Here is a 13,886-nt window from a genome sequence, read left to right on the forward strand (position 1 = left end):
GGAAAGCCTGATGCAGCGAAAAAGGGAGCTGTCACGGCTGAAAAAAGCAAGTAAAAGAAGGAAGAAGACGATGAAGAGGATGAAGATGGATGAAGAGGATGAATTGAAGATGATGATGAATAAGTTGGTTCTAGTGCAGCTTTTCCCTTGTCTATAAAGCATTTAATCCCCTGTACACAATTCACTCTTTTTAAAGAAAAAAATTGAAATGTAAGGCTGTGTAAAATTTATTTTTAAACTGTAGGGTGTTTTTTTTTGTTTTTTGTTTTTTTTTTTTTGTATAGTTAACACACTACCAAATGTGTCCTTAGATAGCCCTGTCCTGGTGGTATTTTCAATAGCCACTAACCTTGCCTGGTTCAGTCTGGGGGTTGTAAATTGGCATGGAAATTTAAAGCAGGTTCTTGTTGGTGCATAGCACAAGTTATTTATATATGGCGATGGTAGCTTTTCATCTTCAGTTGTCTCTGATGCAGCTTATATGAAATAATCATTCTATTGCCAATTCTGTTGTAATTGTAAAAAAAGTTGCATCTGTTTTGTTGACATTCTGAATGCTTCTAAGTAAATGCAATTTTTTTATTAAAAAAGGGGGGGTGCCTGTGGGAGTGGAGCGCTGGCCTCATATGCTGGAGGCTGCAGGTTCAAACCCAGCCCCGGCCAAAACTGCAAAAAAAAAAAAAAAGTTTCTACTGGGGGTATAATGGTATGACATAGCATCCTATGCAACAGAGAATTGTTTAACGAAGAGTCCATTTAATGTGATAAACTTCACTATTGCCTTATTTTTAGATATTGTCATAACCACTCTGACCTTCAGCAACCACCACCCTCATCAATGAACAGTCATATCAACTTCCAGGCAAGACCCTGCTTCAACAAAAAGATTACAACTTGGTGAAGGCTCTGATGATCATTAGCATCTTTTGACAACAAAGTATCCTTAAAAAACAACTAAAATGTTAGGAAAACACAAACTTTAATTAAGTTTTTTAAACGTACCTCTTCGTGTTCTCATTATCTCTTTTAAGGACCCTATAGTCTAAGCAGAAAATAACAGCACTTATGTTTCAATTTATGCTGCAAGTTTTGCACCTGTTATATATTTATATCATTTATATATGATTTCATTTGAAATTAAAATTTTATTCACTCAATAAAGATTAGAAGATGCTTTATATGATACTATCACCTAGGAAAAGCTTTCTTTAACACCATGTTTAATAGCAGCTAGAAAATCAAAACTTAATTTTTAATTATTAAAATAAGAGCCATGTTCATGTGAAACATTCTAATGAATTTACATTTTTAGTAGTGATTTGTGCAGTGGTCTTTAAAAATCATTATATATACATGTACATATATAATGGTATTGATATTACCAAATATACATATATGTTAATATTAAATATATACTAAATGCATATTGGTTTATAGATATTAACATCAAATATAATACTAAACAAATATATTTGGTAATGTCAGTCCTATGCATCTAGAAAGGAAAAGGAAATTAGAAGATGAGTGGATTAATAAAAACTTTAAATTTCTTAGTCTCACATAATATTCTAGTTGTACTGTTTGTTACACCTATAAAAGTACCCAAAATATTAACTAATATCAACATTTCTCATTTTGACCTGAATGTTTTTAGTCTATGTATTTTGAAAACATTATTCCTCTTTCAGTTGAAGTTCAGAAAGTCACATGGACTAATTTAGGGAGCAATGTTGACAAATGAAACAAAAATATGGAATATCTATACAATGGAATATTTTCCAGCAATGAAAAGAATGAAGCACTAATAAATTCTCCAACACACGTGACTGTTGAAAATAATATGCTACGTGGAAGAAACTGATCAAAAAATATCCCAAGATGTATGGTTTAGTTTATATGAAACGTCCAGAGGAAGCAAACTTACAGAGAGGAAATATACATAAATGGTTGCCTAAGGTTAAGGGGTTGTTGGGGGAAATGGAGTGACCGGTGTTGATAGTTTCTATATTAAAAAATAGATTGTGGTGAGTGAGGTTGCACAGCTCTGCCATTATTATTGTTATTAAAACCATTGAATGGTACACATTAAGTGGATGGATTTTATGGCATGTAAATTATAAGGTGTTCTTTTTTTTTTTAAAGGAATGAATTCTGGATGATGACAAAAGGCCTGTTTGAGTCTAAATCTTCTTATGAAATAATCAGTTGGCATAGAATGTGACAGACCTTGTATTAGTAATGCTAAAGTGAATAAGTGGGAAGGGAAGTGTGTTATGAGCTTCCTACCAAATGGGAGACAAAATGCTGACAGGGGTAATGTTGGAATGTGAGACAGAGCCCACATAAACATGAGACACCAGGAGTAAAGTGAAGAAAATCAAGACCACCTTTGCTATCTAAGTATCTCCTCCCTCACCCACAGTCTAATTTGCCACCATAACATATTTTGTCATGATTTGAGCCTACATTCTTTCTGTTCCTGAAGATAGCATAAGGTTCTAAACTCCCTTGGAGAGCTGAAGTCATCACTCTGAGGTTCCTTGAGTGCACATTAATTAATTAATTAATTTGTATGCCTTTTTTCCAATTAATTTGACTTCTATCAGTTGATTTTTTAGAGAACCTTCAGAGGGCCAAAGGAAAGTTTTTCCTTGGCCCCTATAGAAGCATCTTGCACTGTGGCTGCTGTATTAATATGTTTAATGAATGAAAGTTATTTTTGCCATCATTATTTTTTATTTATTTATTTATTTTTTAAGAGACAGAGTCTCACTTTATGGCCCTTGGTAGAGTGCCGTGGCCTCACACAGCTCACAGCAACCTCCAACTCCTGGGGCTTAAGCGATTCTCTTGCCTCAGCCTCCCGAGTAGCTGGGACTATAGGCGCCCACCACAACGCCCGGCTATTTTTTGGTTGCAGTTTGGCTGGAGCCAGGTTTGAACCCGCCACCCTCGGTATATGGGGCCGGCGCCTTACCGACTGAGCCACAGGCGCCGCCCTGCCATCATTGTTATTATGCTCTCCAACACCATCATCACATTGTGACTCCAGCAAAATTAGTAATCTCTATTGGGCTTGCCTTTAAAATTCAACCCAACTGAGTGAAGGAAATCTCACTAGACTTGTTTATGGCTGAGAAAATTTGCATTTTCTTTTAAAAACACAGAAATTACATCCACAATTATGGAAACAAACATCAATGAAGCTTTCTCTTTCAAAGCTTCAAGGGAAATACTATGACAGACAGAAATTTTAAATCATAGAGGTAGATTGTCGATTTGGGAGAACAATTTTCTGGAACTTTGCAGCATTATTTTAACAGATATTCCAAATTCTGTGTGTTGCATTTAGAGAAGGCTCACTGAGTATGTGGAAATTGTGTAAAGATAATGGCTTCTCTAGTTATGTTAGGAAATAGAAGTTAATGGACCACAGAGTTGTGGAGGATGAAAATGAATTGCAAGATTATAAAAAAAGCATTTTCTTTATAGGCAGCCACAGTTTGATTTAATTCTCAAAAGCTCAACATTTTTGCCCAAAGTCATGAAATTTTAAAAGTTTTTAGTAATGTTTTTTAGTTTAATATATATTTTTCAATACTTTTTTATTTCAGATTAATATGAGAGTACAGATAATTAGGTTATAATGTTTTCATTTGTCAGGCAAAGTTCAAGTTGTAGTTGAGCCCTTCACCCAGGGGCTGTACAGTATACTCTTACATTGTGCTCATTAGGTGAGAGCTTACCATTCCACCACTCTACTTTCCTCTTCTCTCTCCCTCCTGCCTTCTGCCCCCAACTTGAATTTAATTGTGTTTTTCTCTCGTGTGGGAGCGTAGTTGTTGTAGTTGTTTTTCTATCTGTTTCATATTAGTATTGAGTACATTGCATACTTTCTTTTCCATTCTTGTGATACTTTATTAAGGAAAATGTTCTTCAACTCCATACAGGTAAATACAAAAGATGTAAAGTCACCACTTTTTTTTTTTTATTAAATCATAACTGTATACATTTCTACGGTATACATATGCCACGGTTTATCAATCCATTCACGTGTTGATGGGCACTTGGGTTGATTCCACACACTGGTGATTGTGAATTGAGCTGTACAATAAACATTCTAGTACAAATATCCCTATGGTAAAATATTTTTTCTTCTGGGTAGATACCTAGTAATAATATTGCAGGATCAGATGGAAGGTCTACTTGTCTTCTCTGAGGTTTGTGAGCAGAAAGCTTTGTAGAAGCATTAAGCATAATTACTGAAAAAGAATTTGAACTGTCAATATTGAACCTTCATATGGGTATTAATTATTATGAATGTCGAATATTCTAAATGTTCCATCAATACCAAATACCTTACATGAGAAGTCATTCTTTGGGATTATATTTTAATGTTGAGAGTTCCTTCATCCTCTTTTAGCAAACTTTTCCAGGATTTACCTGCCTAAGCCAAAGTTATTTCTTGCCTATAAGCATTTATATAAGTAACTTGCACACACTGAAAGGCACAAAGTTTTTTTATAATTTTCAACTTTTGTTCAAAGTCTGATCTCTGCCTCCTAAGCTTGTTAAGGGTTAAGGGAGTTTTTCAAGATGGCCATGACATTATTTTATTCCTTTTCTTTTTGAAAGATATACCTATTTCAATATGACTCTAAAAACAAAACCAATAAGCCGTTTATGGCTTAACCATGGATGCAAGAGGGGTCCCCAAAGAGGATGCAAAAGATGCTCCCCATGATCCAAAGTTACCCCAAAGAGAAAGAAAGGCAACAGTGCAGTCGCCACTGGCAGTATGAAGGGTAGGTAGGTCACTACAAAAGTTTTGAGACAGAATGTGCTATGGTCCATTATTTCACTTCCAAGAAACATAGTCTACACCAGCATCCTTCACCTATACAAATTTCAGTATGCTCTGCTTATCAGTGTTGCTGGGAGGGGTTCATTTATTTCTGTCTGAGTGGACTTTTTGTTTCTCGATTTTTATATGTTTGAAAACTTTGATGTATGTGCAAAAAGTCATGACTCCATTTTCCCACAAAAATGATATGCTTCTAATCATGGACTCAGTAATTTGTGATACTGGGTAGACAGTACTGAAATTGGACTTTTGTAAGGCTATTAAGAAAATGAGGAAAGATTTCACAAAGGCCCCTTAAACACTGAGACCCTTTGTTTAGATAAACACCTTGAGAGCTGACATAGGAGGCAAGTGTCAAAGGTCCCTTGCCCAATGGTGGGCCACCTGCAGATGCAGGCTTGTACCCACAAGCAGGGAAAAAAGAAAAAAAAAAAAAAAAACAGTGAGAGAGAGAGAGATTGATTTTACTGGATCTAAGCCTAGCTCTTAGGACATAAAACAAGACAGAAAAAGAATGTCATTCATTTTTTTAGTTGGTGACTCACAGCAAAGTTTGTCCAAGTGGATATTGCTCCAGTGAGAACCATAAACTGTCTGTGTTGACAGTTTGGTAAACAGCCGTAGGACCTATACCTCTCTTCCTTCTCAGGATTCTCTTTTTTATAGTAATTGACACAAAGGGCAGAGATAAATGAAAATTGTGCTACTACTGGCAGGAAATGGATCAATAACCAACGAATACTCAAAATTTACATGAATCTCAGTAACCAGAGAACTAATTTTTACAAATCTTTTCTCCTGGTATTTAAATTTAGAAAGGAAAGGATAAAGAGAATCTTATCCTCCTCATTCAATTGGACCCTGCAGGTAGAAATCCGGGAGGCTGACTCGGTAAAACATTTTTTCCCTTTTTCCAGCTTTGTCAGATGTTCCGCAAACTCAGCTATAGCCTCTGAAGCAAGTAGGGTGTCCCAACAACTCACATTTGTGGTTGCGGGAATTGTAGGGGAAGAAAATATCTTTTTTCTTTCCTCTAATGCGCTAGGGCCTATAAATTAACCTGAAAAAAAAAAAAAAAAAAAACACAGTTTAGCAGGAGAAAAGGCGTACAAATTTTTATTTGATGTTAATATTTTAATTTTTGCATGCATGGTGGCCTTCATAGGAAAGAAGTGAAGACCCAAAGAAGTGAAGACCCAAAGAAGTGGTTAGACCTGGAGGCTTATGTGATTTTTAACAAAGGGCAAGAAATTGTGGAGAATTAACAAGATAAAGGAAAAGGGATTTGAGCTTCTAGGGGTAGTAAGTTTTGTGAAGGTTAATATATGGGTGAAACTAAAGGAAGATAAAAATGATTTTAATAAGGTTTATTTATTCAGACTCATCTCAGTGCTGGCTTTCTGCGTCAGTGGTAACAGTTGTTCTACCCACAAAGGGAAGTTTATATTGCTCTGTGTTTGTTGCTTCTTAATTCCCTTCAACTCGAAATAATACTAATGCCAAAGTGATATATTTTGGGATGGCATGTTATAATTCCCTTCCTAGACTTTGCAGCTTAACAGTCACCTATTTAAGTCAGAATAATATTTATTGTGATAGGAATAAATAATTTACAATTTGACAAAAATCCCTTGATGGCAAGTGCTTGTTATCAGAGATTTTACTAAAAGCCTTGCTCCTTGGCATCACCATCTAGTGGCAAAAATCCCAAACAGAATACAGACCATTCCAAAAACCCTACGCCTGATATAGGATGCATGTAGTTGATTCAATCATGTTGGACAGTGACACAGGTACCATACTATTACTTAAACACTAACACTTATTTTTGTCTGAATTAAGTTATCTAAAAGAGAAATAATTTTGTACTTGTGTTAGGGGAAAGGATTATATTCTTATTATTGGATGTTTGTGCTATATGAGTTTTATCATTTAAAGAACCATACGGGCCCATGACATAGCTTGTTTGTGCATATGTGCATGTGTGCCATAGTCATATTTTCAACGGTTTGATCAATGTTCTTAATTTATTGCTTTGAAAATTGGTCCCTTCACTCCTTAGAAGTTTTTAAATACATAATACTTGACAACTGTAATCTTTGTATCTGTATCTTTATTGTCCTCTTCTTTTTGCTATTAGAGTTTCAGAGAAGAAACTCTGGTTTTCCCCTGGATAAATCTGCCTCCATATGGACTTGATCCACCATCTGAGCACAACAAATGTCATTCTTAGGAATTGAACTTTTTTGTATTCAAAGGTTTTTGTTGTTGTTGTTGTTGTTGTTGTTGCACTTTTTGGCCGGGGCTGGATTTGAACCCACCACCTCTGGTATATGGGGCCAGCGCCCTACTCCTTGAGCCATTGGTACCGCCCCTATATGGAAAGATTTTTGGTTTGTTTTCCTTGGCATATATCCACAATCTATTCCTTTAAAAATCCCTTCCTTGACCTTCCTACCTTCTAATTGTACAGATGCTGCTACAGAAACTTCCAGAAAAGCTAAAACACACTCAAGGCTTCTTTGCTTTGATGACATTTCTTTGATCTTTCACTATCATTCTGTGGAAGTTTCTCTCTGAAAGCTCACCAATGACCTGGCCAAATTCAACAGTCTATCCTTAATTCTATCCCATATATCTAAGTCTCACAATTTATACTTCATTAAGCAAATATGTATATTTCATACATACAAAAGGTATGGAATGAACACCTGAATTCCAAATAAGTGGCTTAAAATATTATATCGTATAAAAAGTACAAAAATTCCTGTGTACCACTCTGTTCTCTGGGTCACATTCTCCATTATCACCCTCAATTGTCCCCCCACCCCCCAAGAAACCACTATCCTGAGTCTTCTATTTATTTTTGATATTAATTTTTATACCTACATATATATGTGTCTCTAAATAATATTCTAATATCACTCCAAATGTTTTAAAACTTAATTTAGGCCAGGCATGGGACTCATGCCTATAGTCCCAGATACTTGGAAGACCAAGGCAGAAGGATGGCTGGAGCCCAAGAGTTTGAGGTTGCAGTGACCTATGATGATGCCACTGCACACTAGCCTGGAAGACAGAACAAGAACCTATCTCAAAACAAACAATAAAATCCCCCAAACACCTTATTTTAAATGAAAAATTTCCATGTACATTTTTATGCAATTTGGTTTTTATGTTTTGGGCATTCATCTGTGTTGATGGATTTAATTACATAATTTTTGTTTATATTGCTCTGTAGTATTCCATTGAAAGAACGCAATCATAATTTCTTTCTTTCTCCTACTGATGGGCATTTAGGGTTGTTTTTTCTTAGTTTTAAAATTTAAAGCAATGTGGTTATAAACACTCTTATACATGTCTTCATTCCAAAATTTACAACATTGAATTGTGAAAGCTTTTCATGATGTTGTGAAAACACTTGTCACTTGTCTTCTACTGTGAACAGCCTGGCTATAACTTGAGTAATTTTGTGTTTCTTAAAATCTCTGTTTGTTTTGTTTTGTTTTCTGAGAGCCAGTCCTTTTGAAATCTGTATTGTTTTACAAAAATTTGTGGTCAATTAATTTTCTTTCTTTAAAAATATTTAATTGACAGATAAAAATTGTATATCTTTAAGGTATACGATATAGTAATTTATATACATATACCTTATGTACTGATTATAACAGTCAAATTAATTAACACTTCCATTATCACTAATAGTTACCATTTCGTGTGTGTTTGTGTTGGGACATTAAAACTGCTCACTTAGCAAATTTCAAGTAAACAATACAATATTATTAGCTATAGTCACCACCCTGTATGCTAGATACTCAGAACTTACTCATAACTGAAAGCGTGTATATGCCCTTTGACTAACATGTCTTCATTTCCCCGATGTCCTAAAATCTTTTTGTTTGTAGTATTCCATTCACAATTCTTTTGATTTCTGCTTTGCTAATATTTGTCATGTTCATGTTAAATGAATTATATCAAATGAATTTTCTCCTGGTCATAAAGATTCTTTAATGTGTTCCTGTGGTATATTATGTTTGGTTGTTTTCAAATGTCATTTATTATTATTCCTGGAATTAATTGGACATGTAACAATAGATAGATAGACAGATATGTGCATATACACGAATATGCCTATATTTTAATTGGTGGAACCACACGTACGGTGCATCTTACAAGGGTACATGTGAAACTTACTAAATGTAGAACATAAATATCTTAACACAATAACTATGAAAATGCCAGGAAGGCTATGTTAGCCAGTGTGATGAAAATATTTCAAATTATATATAAAATCAGTATGATGTGCCATAATTGCATTAATGTACACAGGTAGGATTTAATAAAAAAATATAACTATGTTCAGCTTATCAATATTTTATTTCCATATTTACATCTTTGTTTGATGTGAGTCACCTGTAATTTCGCTTTTCTCTGGAGTCTCTGTATTCTAGTTTCAGTATGAAATTATACAGTATTAACCTTGTTAAATGAGCATTTCTTTTTCTCCAATCCAGAATAATGTATATAAATTAAAATTATCAATCTCTTGAGTGTTTGGTGGAATTCATTATGTAACGCTGACAAACAAATGAGCTATTAAGCCATGAAAAGATGTGATATAATCTTAATGAACATTACAAAGTGAAAGAAGACAAAGTAAAAGGCTGCCCACTGTATGATTCCAACTATATGACATTCTAAAGAAGTCAAAGTTGGGACATGGAATGATGAATAGGCTGAGCACAGAGGATTTTTATGGCAGTGAAAATATTTTCTATGATACTATTCATATCATAATGTACATGTCATTTGTAGATACACTTGTCCAATATGAACCCTAATGTAAACTATGAACTTTTGATGAGTATAATACATCAATGTAGGTTCATCCTAGTTTGTCCTTATTATTTCAAAATAATAAGCTGGTTATTCATCCATCTTCTAAGTGACCAATGGTGACTTTGAAAAGCATATCAATATGAACCTGTAGACATTTATTTATTTGCTATGTTTTAGCTACTTGTTTGTCTCTCGGAATAAACAAATTATAATAGGGCAGTGTCTTTTTGATATAACATTGGAAATCTTTGAAAACTTCCCACCTTTCTGGCTGGATAAGTTAGTTGGGTTTATTTTGTACATTTCATTCACATCTTGAAACATCATTTCTCTCAGGAACACCTTTGATAAAAGATGGCCTTTAAATACCACAATCCGGAAACTGGAGGTGTTCATTACTATCATGCTGGCATTGCTTGTGGTCTTTTTCAGTGAAAAGTACTAGAAAGTACATATTTTTGGAAAGAGAAAGAGAAGAACAAAAGTGAGCTCATACTAATATTTCCAATTCAAATGTAATGTTGAAAGGCATTTACTTAATTGTTTGATTTTTATCTTTTCTCTTATGATGAAAATCAATGTTCCCAGTACTAACAGAATTGTTCATTTGCTTTATACTACAATATACAAGAGATTCAAACCTGCAATACAAATATAATCATCACCAATAGACAGTTAAAAGCAGGTTTTTAAAAAATTTTCTCTATACATATACATGTGTTCATTTGGTTTCCACTTTTTGCCTTCACAAAATTAAAAAGGCTTAAAATTTAATAACAATAACAATGTTTAAGATAAGGACTAGAAACAAAAGTTAAAAGCAGTTTAAGATTTGAGGAATTCTTTCTTCCCCTATATATGTAGGGATATACATAAAATTCCGGGTTTTTGTAAAGTCATTTCTAATTATCTTTCCTTATGTAGATTATGGCATCCCTTTGATATATAATTAGGTTCATTGTTGACTTGCAAGAATTTTCCTTTTTAAATTTTTGGCTTAGTTCTTTTTAAAAGAATTATGGAAAAATAAAAAAAAAAAATTCATGGCTCCAAAATCAAAACTCTAAATGAGAGTACATTCTGAGAGATTTAACTTTCATATCTGAGCCCTTCAAAAATAAATTTAAATTTTTCTTTTTTTTTATTAAATCATAACTGTATACAATGATTTGATTATGGGGCATCATACACTCACTTCATAAACCATTTGACACATTTTTATCACAGTGGTTAACATATCTCTCTCTGTATCGTCTATATCTCATTAATCTGTTTCTAATGTATCTATTATCTATATCCACTAGCCTCTTTCTCAAAATGTAGCATATCAATGTCTCCTTCCTTTTTCCCTCCTTTATTTCCATACTTCCTCTCTATCACTCTCTTCCTTCATTTTTTCCTTCCTTCCTTCCTTCCCTCCCTCCTTCCTCCCTCCCTCCTTTCTTTCTTTCTTCTCTTTCTCTCTTTCTTTTCTTTCTCTTTCTTAATATAATATCCTTGAGATTAGTCCTTAGCAGAAAAGAGATATTCACTTCAACATGAAGTTCTGCAGAGTACGCTATTGTGGTATGCATCACAGTTTATCCAATTACTTATTAATAGAATTTGGGTTATATCCAGTTCAGTAATTGTGCAAATAATATTGCAAGAAATAGCCTTGTGCATGACTTTTCATGTATTTGACAACGTATTTTGGGACTGACTCTTAGAAGTGGCATTTCTGGTTCAGTAGGAAAATCCATATGTAATTTTGCTAGCTATTGCAAACTCTTCTTCATTCACTTTGTACCATAATGAATTAATACAGACAGTATTTGAGAGTAATGATGTCAACAATAAATATTGTTGTAAAACTTTAGGGGCTTTGCCAGTCTATAAAGTGAAAAAATGATATCTAAGGATAGTTCTATATTGCTGTTCTTTTATTGTAAACAAGATTGAACAACTTTTCATGTCTTAGGGCTTTTCATATTTATTCTTCTGTGTACTTTCTGTTTATATCTTTGCTCATTCTCCTATTCATTGATTCATATTTTTTCACAATATCTAAAAGCTTTTTACATAATAGACATATTAACTCATTGTACGTTCGAGTGTTAAGAATACATTTCTCTGTCTCTCCTGTATATTTTAAGTTTTGTGTTATGGAGTTTTTGTTGATGATGTGCAAAAAAAAATTTTATTTTAATATTCTCCACTATTATATTGTTTGGGGATTTTTATTAAAAGAGTTCTGGACTCTCAGACCATACTGAAATTTGCCAATGTTTTATTCTTATACTCATGTTTTTATTTTCTACAATTAGAGATCAGATCCATTTGGAATTTTCTTGGGCTAAAGTATCATATAATGGATCCAATTCTATCATTTTCCATATGACTATCCTGTGCTCCAACATCACTTATTAAAAATTATTTCACACTGATTTGAGATATCAACTTCAGCATATATTACATTTCCTAGGGCATTGAATCTTCTTTTGGATGTTTTCATTTGCTTTGTCTCTCTGTGTTCAGTAGAGAGGCATTATGTGGGTCATTATGAAAGTTTTGAGACAGAATGTGTTGATGTGTTGTTACACGTATGTTCCATTATTTCACTTCCAAGAAACACAGTTGACAGTGCCCTTTCTGATTCATCCGTGCAATTTTCCACTTGCTCAGCTTATCAGTGTTTCTGAGAGGGCTTTCTTTGTTTCCCTCCATGCAGATTTTATGTTTCTTGATTTTTGTGTATCTCAAAACTTTCTTAATGACCCACTTATAATATATTTTGTGTTTTGGAATCACTGACTACTTTCGTCCACCACTTCTCTCAGCTCTTAGTTTTAGCAATTTTTCTAAAAAATGTTACAGATAACTTTTCTAACACACACAAAAAAAAAACTTGATGGTAATTTTTTGAGAAAGTATTAATTTATAAGTTAACTTGGGAAAAATTATTATTATTTTTTTATTGTTGGGGATTCATTGAGGGTACAATAAGCCAAGTTACACTGATTGCAATTGTTAGGTAAAGTCCCTCTTCCAATCATGTCTTGCCCCATAAAGTGTGACACACACCAAGGCCCCGCCCCCCTCCCTCTGTCCCTCTTTCTGCTTCCCCCCATTACCTTAATTGTCATTAATTGTCCTCATATCAAAATTGAGTACATAGGACTCATGCTTCTCCATTCTTGTGATGCTTTACTAAGAATAATGACTTCCACTTCCATCCAGGTTAATATGAAGGATGTAAAGTCTCCATTTTTTTTTAGTAGCTGAATAGTATTCCTTGGTATACATATACCACAGCTTGTTAATCCATTCCTGGGTTGGTGGGAATTTAGGCTGTTTCCACATTTTGACGATTGTAAATTGAGCTGCAATAAACAGTCTAGTACAAGTGTCCTCATAATAAAAGGATTTCTTTCCTTCTGGGTAGATGCCCAGTAATGGGATTGCAGGATCGAATGGGAGGTCTAGGTTGAGTGCTTTGAGGTTTCTCCATACTTCCTTCCAGAAAGGTTGTACTAGTTTGCAGTCCCACCAGCAGTGCAAAAGTGTTCCCTTCTCTCCACATCCACGCCAGCATCTGCAGTTTTGAGATTTTGTGATGTGGGCCATTCTCACTGGGGTTAGATGATATCTCAGGGTGGTTTTGATTTGCATTTCTCTAATATATAGAGATGATGAACATTTTTTCATGTGTTTGTTAGCCATTCGTCTGTCATCTTTAGAGAAAGTTCTATTCATGTCTCTTGCCCATTGATATACGGGATTGTTGGCTTTTTTCATGTGGATTAATTTGAGTTCTCTATAGATCCTAGTTATCAAGCTTTTGTCTGATTGAAAATATGCAAATATCCTTTCCCATTGTGTAGGTTGTCTCTTTGCTTTGGTTATTGTCTCCTTAGCTGTACAGAAGCTTTTCAGTTTAATGAAGTCCCATTTGTTTATTTTTGTTGTTGTTGCAATTGCCATGGCAGTCTTCTTCATGAAGTCTTTCCCCAGGCCAATATCTTCCAGTGTTTTTCCTACGCTTTCTTTGAGGATTTTTATTGTTTCATGCCTTAAATTTAAGTCCTTTATCCATCTTGAATCAATTTTTGTGAGTGGGGAAAGGTGTGGGTCCAGTTTCAGTCTTTTACATGTAGACATCCAGTTCTCCCAACACCATTTATTGAATAGGGAGTCTTTCCCC

The 13,886-nt window shown here is 34.2% G+C and overlaps 1 pseudogene; it reads left to right on the plus strand.

Annotated features, from left to right (window-relative positions):
- The first annotated feature begins 10 nt into the window (after positions 1–10).
- Positions 11–13,886, plus strand: part of LOC128577004 (transcription factor 20-like) — a 163,770-nt pseudogene continuing 149,894 nt past the window's right edge.

This window comes from Nycticebus coucang, chromosome X (assembly GCF_027406575.1).
Source record: "Nycticebus coucang isolate mNycCou1 chromosome X, mNycCou1.pri, whole genome shotgun sequence".
NCBI classification, from domain to species: Eukaryota; Metazoa; Chordata; class Mammalia; order Primates; family Lorisidae; genus Nycticebus; species Nycticebus coucang.